Genomic DNA, 8,402 nt, shown 5'->3' on the forward strand with positions numbered 1-8,402 from the left:
GCTGCATCTGGCAGCACATCTAGGAAAAGTGTAGGAAGGAAGAAGGTTCCTCAATCTGTTCCATCTGCTCCATTAGATAATGTTTCATTTCATCTGGAAAATGGGTCTGCAAGGTGGAAGTTTGTGTATCATAGAAGGTTAGCTCTGGAAAGAAATTTGAAAGCTGATATCCTTGAATGCCCTAGTGTTGTAGAAACTCTTGAGTATGCAGGTTTGATGAAAACTGTGGTTGGTTTGGACAAGTGCTATGACAGGCTTGTGAAGGAATTTTTGATTAATGTGGCTGCAGACTGCAATGATCCAAAAAGCCCTGAATATAGGCAAGTTTTTGTACGAGGAAAGTGTGTTCAATTCTCTCCAACTGTGATCAACCAATATTTGCAAAGGGATTCTGAAGAAGTGGCTCCTCTGAAAGCCACAGATAATGAAATCTGCAAGGTCCTCACTGGTGGAAAAATTAAGGTGTGGCCAAGCAAGGCAAAGTTGTCTGCAACTTCCCTCTCACCATTCTATGCTGTTTTAAATAGGATTGCTGCCCATAATTGGGTACCAACCACCCACTCAGGTGATATTGCAAGAGGATTGGGTAAGTTCATTTATGCTGTGGGTACAAAAGCCAACTTTGACTATGGAGCTTATTTCTTTCAAGAAACTTTGAGCCATGCTTTAACATATGCTGTTGAGAAACCAGTTGCTTTTCCCACTCTGCTATGCAACGTTATGCTTGAACAACACCCAGATATACTAAGAAGTTCTGATGTTTCTTGCAAAAGGAAAGGGGTGTTGGTGATTGAGCAGAGACTGCTGGATGGGACAAATGTTGCAGCAGGTGTTGGCACATCTGTCCAGGCTGGAGTCCTCTCTAGGAAGCAGATGATTGCAGACTTGACTGAGACCAGCAGAGCTCTTGAGGCCAGGAAGCTGAAAATAGACCGTGTGATTGAGGCACTCAAGGCTGAGGAAGCTGCTGAAATGGCTGAGGGTGAGCCTGACGGACAAGAAGGAAAAGAGGCTAGTGAGTCTGAGGATGGTTCTGAGGATGTGATGGAGGACTCTGATGAAAGTTCTTCAATCTGATTTCTGATGTTTCCTTATATTTGTTTCTGATGTACTTTTGGTGTTTCTTTTGTTGTTCTTTTATGGGCTAGGCCCTGAATTTCTAGCACCTGTGTGTGCTCTATGGTCTGTAATAACTGCACACTGATATTCTCTATGCTCTGGTACACTATGATTTCCTATGCATGATGTTTGTCTAAATTGTGGCTAAAAAGGGGGAGTAGTGTGTGTGTGTGACAAGTGTGTGAACAGATGTTCTCACATCTGGTGACTGTTTTTGTGCTAGTGTTCGTATGCTCGTATTGAGGGGGAGTGTGAGTAATATGCATGTACTGAGGGGGAGTAGTAAATATTCTTTCTCTGGAGTGTGTATGCATGAATTCAGGGGGAGTGTGAGTGAAATTATCTCTTGATCGCCTGAATGTTTGATGACAAATGTTGTGCCAAGAGTTATGGCACCTGACTATTGAGTCCACTATCTACTATGACTGAGAATTTATTTTTCTCAGATGTTTATGGGAATTTATTTTTCCCTGTTGTTCTTATGTTGATGAAATGCGCCTTAAACTATTAGGAGTTTATTTCTCCTATTTCTAAGCATCTACTATTGGGAGTTTATTTCTCCCTTGTGTTGTTCCATGAGGCTAGATGTTTTGTTGCGCTGTTGCATTGCCTCTGATGCTACTTAACTATCTTGGAAGTAGTTTTTAATTATGTGTTACTTTCTTTCCTAGTTGTGTGTTCATGTTGACTCGAAGGAAAAGTAATACTGTATCTCTCTATATACTGGTCTAATATTGTTTTAGCCAAAATTTGCCAAAGGGGGAGATTGTTGGGTTTTTGTATGTTGGCTACATTTTGCAAAAACATATTTTAGCCAAGTGTTGAGACAAGTGTGCTGACCCCAAGTGTTGTGACAAATGTTGTGACACTTTGGAACAACACCTGACTCTGTTCTGCGCGCGCCAGCTGGATGTTTTTATTTTCTACTCAATCTTTTGAAGATCTGTTTGAAGAATTATGTCAAGGTTTCTTACAGAGGAAGGCGCACGTGTTTAATGTGTTTCATGAGGCAGCTAAACCATAGTTTTATTTTCCAAAGGAATTATATTTTTGGAAAATATATTTTTGCGGTTTCAAAAATATAACTATTGTTTTCAAAAATATATCACTGCTGCCGCAATTCTAGAAGCCCTAATTTTGTCTTGAAGCCCAAGTCGTTCTACTACTATAAATACGAAGGCAAGCATATGGTTTCAAGCATCTAAAATCGTGTTCTTACAAAGCGTGTGTTTTAGGGATTTTAGAGTGTTAATTGTGAGCCTATCTTGTGTCTCATTGATGCAAGCTTAGGACCTGAGTGTTATTGAGTTGTAAGTGTGAACTTCTCCTAAGCTTTGAAGTACGGAGATTGTTCTATTGTGTTGTGTGGTTTACTCGCAAGCTTTTAAGCAAGAGTGAATCCTAGTTTTTAGGAGTGTGTCTCCAATCGTTGTAATCGTCTGAGTTGAATAGCAGCGCTGTCTGTGTTGCTAAGGTGGGAATTGGGACGGGGTCTCATATCTAGGAGTTCCTAGGTAGAAGGGTCATTGGGTAGTGATTAAGTGAGAAGTTGTAAACGGGTGAGTTTAGCTTCGAAGTAATACTGCTGATAGTGGACTTCATTCCTGGATTGGTATCCCCCAGAGTAGGCTTTAGGCTGAACTGGGTTAACAACTCTCGTGTGTTATTTACTTTACTGTTTGTATCGTTTTATGTTATTTACTCTGTTTATAGACAAGTGTTGGCGCACCTGTGACAACATCTGTCTACAACAGACAAGTGTTGCTACATCTTGAGCAACACCTGTCCACTGTGTGCCAGGAATTTCATCTGTCAAAAACTTTCATCTATAAGATTCTTCACAAAAACTAGCTGTTACAAATAAACATATGTTCTTTCTTCAAGTGACTATGAATTGATGAAACAAAAATGATTGATGAGGAAAGATATTATCCATGACAAATAAAATTCAAGCAATTAAGCACCAAATACACACACACTAACAATCCACTTTAATGAAGTCTAAGTCTTAAAATTTCAAAATCAAGTAGAACAAATAATGAAGCATTAATCAAGCATAACAAATAATGAAGCTTCCAAATACATAATGAGGTTGCCATCTACACAATTCACATTTCAATCGAAGAGATCCGAACACTTCTCCCTGATGGGGGAAGTGGTAATTATTAAATGCATATTAAAATCTCAACTATTTCATAAATTTCTAAAAATGAGCAAACATACCGTCAATTTTGGAACCAGATCTTCGCCTTATGTTTCTCACTTGTAGATTATTTGGACTCCTTTGATGTTTGAGCAGCGACAACTGAAAAAGCAAATTTAAATATATGAAATACTGCGTAGAGTTGGAATTTTTTTTTGAAAATATGCAGTGAATAATTTAATGAAAGAATTGATCTAATAACAAGAATGAAAAAATACGTACCAGAAGAGCGAGTCACCAGACAACGCGTTTAGACTTGAGTAGTCTGTCTTCTCCGACTAGGTTCGCGTTTCTAGCAGTGAGCTATTGGCTAAAAGTTGAAATTGGTCTGAAATTGCAAACCCTAAAGTAATGGGAAAAGGTAATGGTAGGCTAGTGTATTTATATTGAACTGAATGGCCTTATTAACAATATTATTTATGTATTTGGAAGCTGCATTAGTTGTTTTGCATTAATTTACAAATTTTAAGATTTGTTCCAATATTGATCTAGCTGTTGTGACCTATTTGATTTTGAATTTTTCTGACTTATAAATCATTACAGTGGATGTCTTATATATGTATTTGGCCCTATGTTTTTATTATATTTTTTTCTTTTTGGACCATTTCTTTCTCATTTTTATTTCACTGGTTCAGTCAGTCAAATAATAAAAATTCACTAGTACCAAGACTTGGTACCAACACTTTTTATTTTTCATATTTACTGGAATGCATGAAGGAACACGACCTTACAGTTTGGCTAAACAAATTCCAATTTGGTTAGCATTTTTGAATTACTAGAGTAAGCATTTTCAGTAGTCCAAAAACTATGAAAAAGCATATTATGTGCTCATGTAATAGTTTTTCAATTACTTCTTATGCAGTGTTAGTAAATTCTAATTTCATGAGTAATGAAAGTATGTACTGCAATTGTTCTTAACTTATACAATCATGAATTTACACTACTTAAGAATTTTATCACAGCTATTTCAGTGACTACCACTCAATATGTCAGACAATTTTAGGAACCGCAATCAAAGTTCAAGTGACTCAAATGCGGAAAGAAGAAAAATAGTATTGGCTCTATCTGGAAGCAATGCGCCTGGAAATGATTGTTGTGGAAGAGGTCCTAATAATATGCTGCCTCAACGAAGAGAGGTTGATTTTCCAAAGTGGGAAAATCAGGGAAGTCGACGCCCATATTCTCGTAGACCAAGAAGAAATATACAAAATCTGCTACAAATAATTGCGGAGGACCGAAATCACAATACTAATTGCTTAGTTTGTGGAGATGGTGGAGAAGGAGAATTTATCAACGGTGTTAATTGCCCCTCCACTTATCATACTTTTTGTGTCGATAAACAGGTTATTGAATTATTTTATTTTAGTTTGTTTTGCAACGTAGATTGATGTATTTTTGAAGTTGCACATAAATAAATACACAGTAACTAATGAATTATGTTTCCTTTTTATAGTGTATATTGCAGGGGGATACCTCCACAAAATTGTTATGTCCTTATTGCATATGCAAATATTGTTGAGACATTAATCAGTATTTAGTCACATTTCAAATTAGCAACATGTGTTGAACCTTGGGTTCAAATTCACAAAAGGTTCAACACATGTTGCCAATATGCAATGTTTTAACCATTAAAGAAAGCTTACACTTCTCGTGGCATTGGCAGCACGTGACTAAATATTGATTAATGACTTCACAATATTTGCATATGCAATACGGACATAACAATTTCGTGGAGGTATCCCTCTGCAATATATTCTATAAAAAAGAAAACAAATAATTCATTAGTTACTCTGTATGTATTTATGTGCAACTTCAACAAATACATCAATATATGTTGCAAAACAAACTAAAAATAAAAATAAAATCAATTACCTGCTTCTCGACACAAGAAGTATGATAAGTGAAGGGGCAGTTAGCACAACCGATAAATTCTCCTTCTCCACAAACTAAACAATTAGTATCGTGATTTCGGTCCTCCATAATTATTTGTAGCAGATTTTGTATATTTCTTCTTGGTCTACGAGAATATGGGCGTCGTCTGCCCTGATTTCTCCACTTTGGTAAATCTACCTCTCTTCTTTGGGGCGACATATTAGGACCTCTTTCGCAACTATCATTTCCTGGCGCATTGCTTGCAGGTAGAGCCAATACTATTTTTCTTCTTTCGGCATTTGAGTCACTTGCACTTGGATTGCGGTCCCTAAAATTGTCTGACATCTTGAGTGATAGTCACTAAAATAATTAGTGTAAATCCATGATTATATAAGTTAAGAACAATTGTAGTACATACTTTCATTACTCATGAAATTAGAATTTACTAACTCTACACAATAAGTAATTGAAAAACTATTACATGAGCACATAATATGATTCTTCATAATGTTTACACTACACCAAAGTGGAGAAATAACAACGCCTCTTTAATAACGCTTATTTTCAAACGCGCTGTCTAAAGTCCTAACCTTTGAGTATGTATCTAGTAAAAAAATATTACATCTGAAGAAAATATATGTTTCACCTTAGAAAGCGCTATCTGAAGTATCTTCCTGGACAATGCTCACCAATAAAATATAACGCTATCTCATGTACAACCTTTAGACAGCACTTCTATTTCTTCTGAAGCCCTCTCCCTCTCAGTGTATGTCTTCCACAAGTGCACAGTTCGCAATGGCATGCGATTAATTCTTGTATTTTTTTCTTACTATAATTAACTATAAAATCCTTTCTTTCTGGCACATCTGAAATTTCAATATAAATCATTATCAGGTTAGGTTGATTAGGCCAAAAAGAAGTCAATGGCTCATTAGAGGCAGAAAATGCATGGTTTAAATCTGATTGTCTTATTCTTGTTTTTACCATTCATGTTATTACTTAAGGAATTAGTTTTTCCTATTGTAAGTTAAATGTCTCTTGTGTAAAGTAACTTTCAATTTAATATTTTTCAATCATCAACGGTTTATTGAATATACTAAAATCCTTATATTATTAGACTATGCTTTGGCTATTCCAAATTGGTAATGAATTTTTCATGAATTGGGTCACTATTTATTATTTCTATTCCTGTTTAATTAGGCTGAGGTCTTAAATTGTGGATTCGTGTTGACACATCTGGAAATTCATAGGTCATTGAATTTGGAACGCGATCGTTCGTAGAAAAGCAGACTTGTTGCCCTTACTAGGAGGGTTCAGAAGGTGATGTTCATTTTATGGTTATTATTTCTTAACGGTTGAAAATGACAATTGATAGGTACCATGTTTGCCGAGCCAATATTATGGACGTGTATTTATATATTCAGGTTAGAGTCGAAATAAAGCAACTTATGGATGATGACGGTGATATGGCTGAAATGTACCTTACGGAGAAGAAAAACGGATATAACTGTCATTTGATGGAGATCAGTTTATGCTTGGATATAGATCAGTCACTCCTGTTTTAACACCACCTGATTTTAGAAGGCTTGATAAGAGCTTGAGCATTGCTAGGAGTGTACACAAGAGGATGAGAAGTAGCGAACGTAATGCAGAAAATATAGAAGAGCTTGAGATGTTGTTAAAAACATACTTTGATCAACATTAACCCTTTTCTTTCCAACTTTACCACATTTTATCTATCACTGTTTCCCTTTTCACGTTTCAGTTAAAAGAATACATTGATGACATGGAAGATTTCATCAACATTCAGTTACTCATGCTTTTGTCTATATTTTATATCATCATAACTAAACCTTGATGTAAATGTGTTGAAAGTTGAAGCATAATTGTAACTTGACTACAGGAACTATAATTCATTGAGTTAAATAGTGTATATCTCATTAACAAAACTTGAAAATAATTCAAATTTTATGACCGCAGAGCTAGCTAAGCAAGTAATTAACAACTCTATTTATACTTGCAGGGACCCTCTAACATTGAACTTGAGGGAAAGCTGTTGTTTCCTCTTATTGTGGGTGAATTATGTGCTGTTCATTAAGTTAATAAAGAAGCACCAAAGCTCGATTACACTACAGGCAAGAGTCTTCTACAATAGGAAAATGAAGCACAAGAATTAGAGGTTTACCTAGAAACAGAATCACTGATAGGTAAATTTGTGAACCTTTCCTTGAAGATAATGTTATTGAAAATAACTTGAATTAAATTGTTTTAAGTTTTCACATGCTTGGTAAACATTAAAGTCGCAGATAGGGCACTAGTTAATAATTGAATCTTCTAATTCAGCTCTCAGTTTTCATATAAGATATGGTCTTGGTGTATTTTATCACATTTACATTGCATAATTGTTGTTTCTATGTTTCATTCTTCTGCAAATAATATAATTATTGGATGAGAAATATCTCATTTTCAACTTCAAATAATATAATTGATATTCATGTATTATTTTTTATTAGATACTAGTCAGGACACCTGTGCGTGACGCACTCTTCAGAGTACATTATCCATACACCAAGAACTTTATTATGATTTTAACCAAAAATAGAATTTTGTTAATAAGCGGGAAGGTCTAAGAAAAGAGGGGGTATAACGAGTTTGAGAGAGTGAGAAATTGGTGTCGGAGTCATGGTTAACATTATGCAGCTCATTTTGCTTCTTTTCTTGTTTTTCTTTTAACAAATTTTGCTAAACAAATAAACTGAGCTTAGTTTTTCTTTCCCTTCATGTTTTAGGATATTTATTTACTGCACAATAAATTGATTTGTGAGGCGAAAGAATCGATGAATGTTGAATGGGAGAGTATTTCTTTGGAGGAGGATAGTGTTGATCTGGATTGGATGAATGAACTCAATCCACTAATTGTAACTAATGATAACTTTATCATTTTTAACCAAGTTGGATTGCAATAATAAAACTGAGTATACATGTTTAATGAAGAACCAGAGATGTGCTCAGTAGTGCTTCGCCACTACCGTAGCTGGCGGAAATAGCTTAATGGTAGAGCATAGCCTTGTAATGATTACTGTATGATGTCAAATGACTATTGATGAGGTACTGTTATTTTAAGCAATAACCAAGTTTTTGAAATTTGAATGCTTTAGGATGTGAATGATTTATGTTGGTTCTATATGCTTGAAGCCATGAATATATA

General features: G+C 35.4%; 1 long non-coding RNA gene across 2 annotated transcripts; it reads left to right on the plus strand.

Annotated features, from left to right (window-relative positions):
- The first annotated feature begins 6,743 nt into the window (after positions 1-6,743).
- On the plus strand, positions 6,744-8,196 carry LOC123884876. Of its 2 annotated transcripts, none has more exons than XR_006800998.1 (3): positions 6,744-7,124; positions 7,218-7,401; positions 7,984-8,196. It is a non-coding gene; the product is annotated as an uncharacterized LOC123884876 (long non-coding RNA). The 2 variants fall into 2 exon arrangements; XR_006800999.1 differs by having other exon boundaries at positions 6,750-6,837.
- Positions 8,197-8,402: the final 206 nt, after the last annotated feature.

This window comes from Trifolium pratense, linkage group LG5 (genome assembly GCF_020283565.1).
Source record: "Trifolium pratense cultivar HEN17-A07 linkage group LG5, ARS_RC_1.1, whole genome shotgun sequence".
Taxonomy (NCBI): domain Eukaryota; kingdom Viridiplantae; phylum Streptophyta; class Magnoliopsida; order Fabales; family Fabaceae; genus Trifolium; species Trifolium pratense.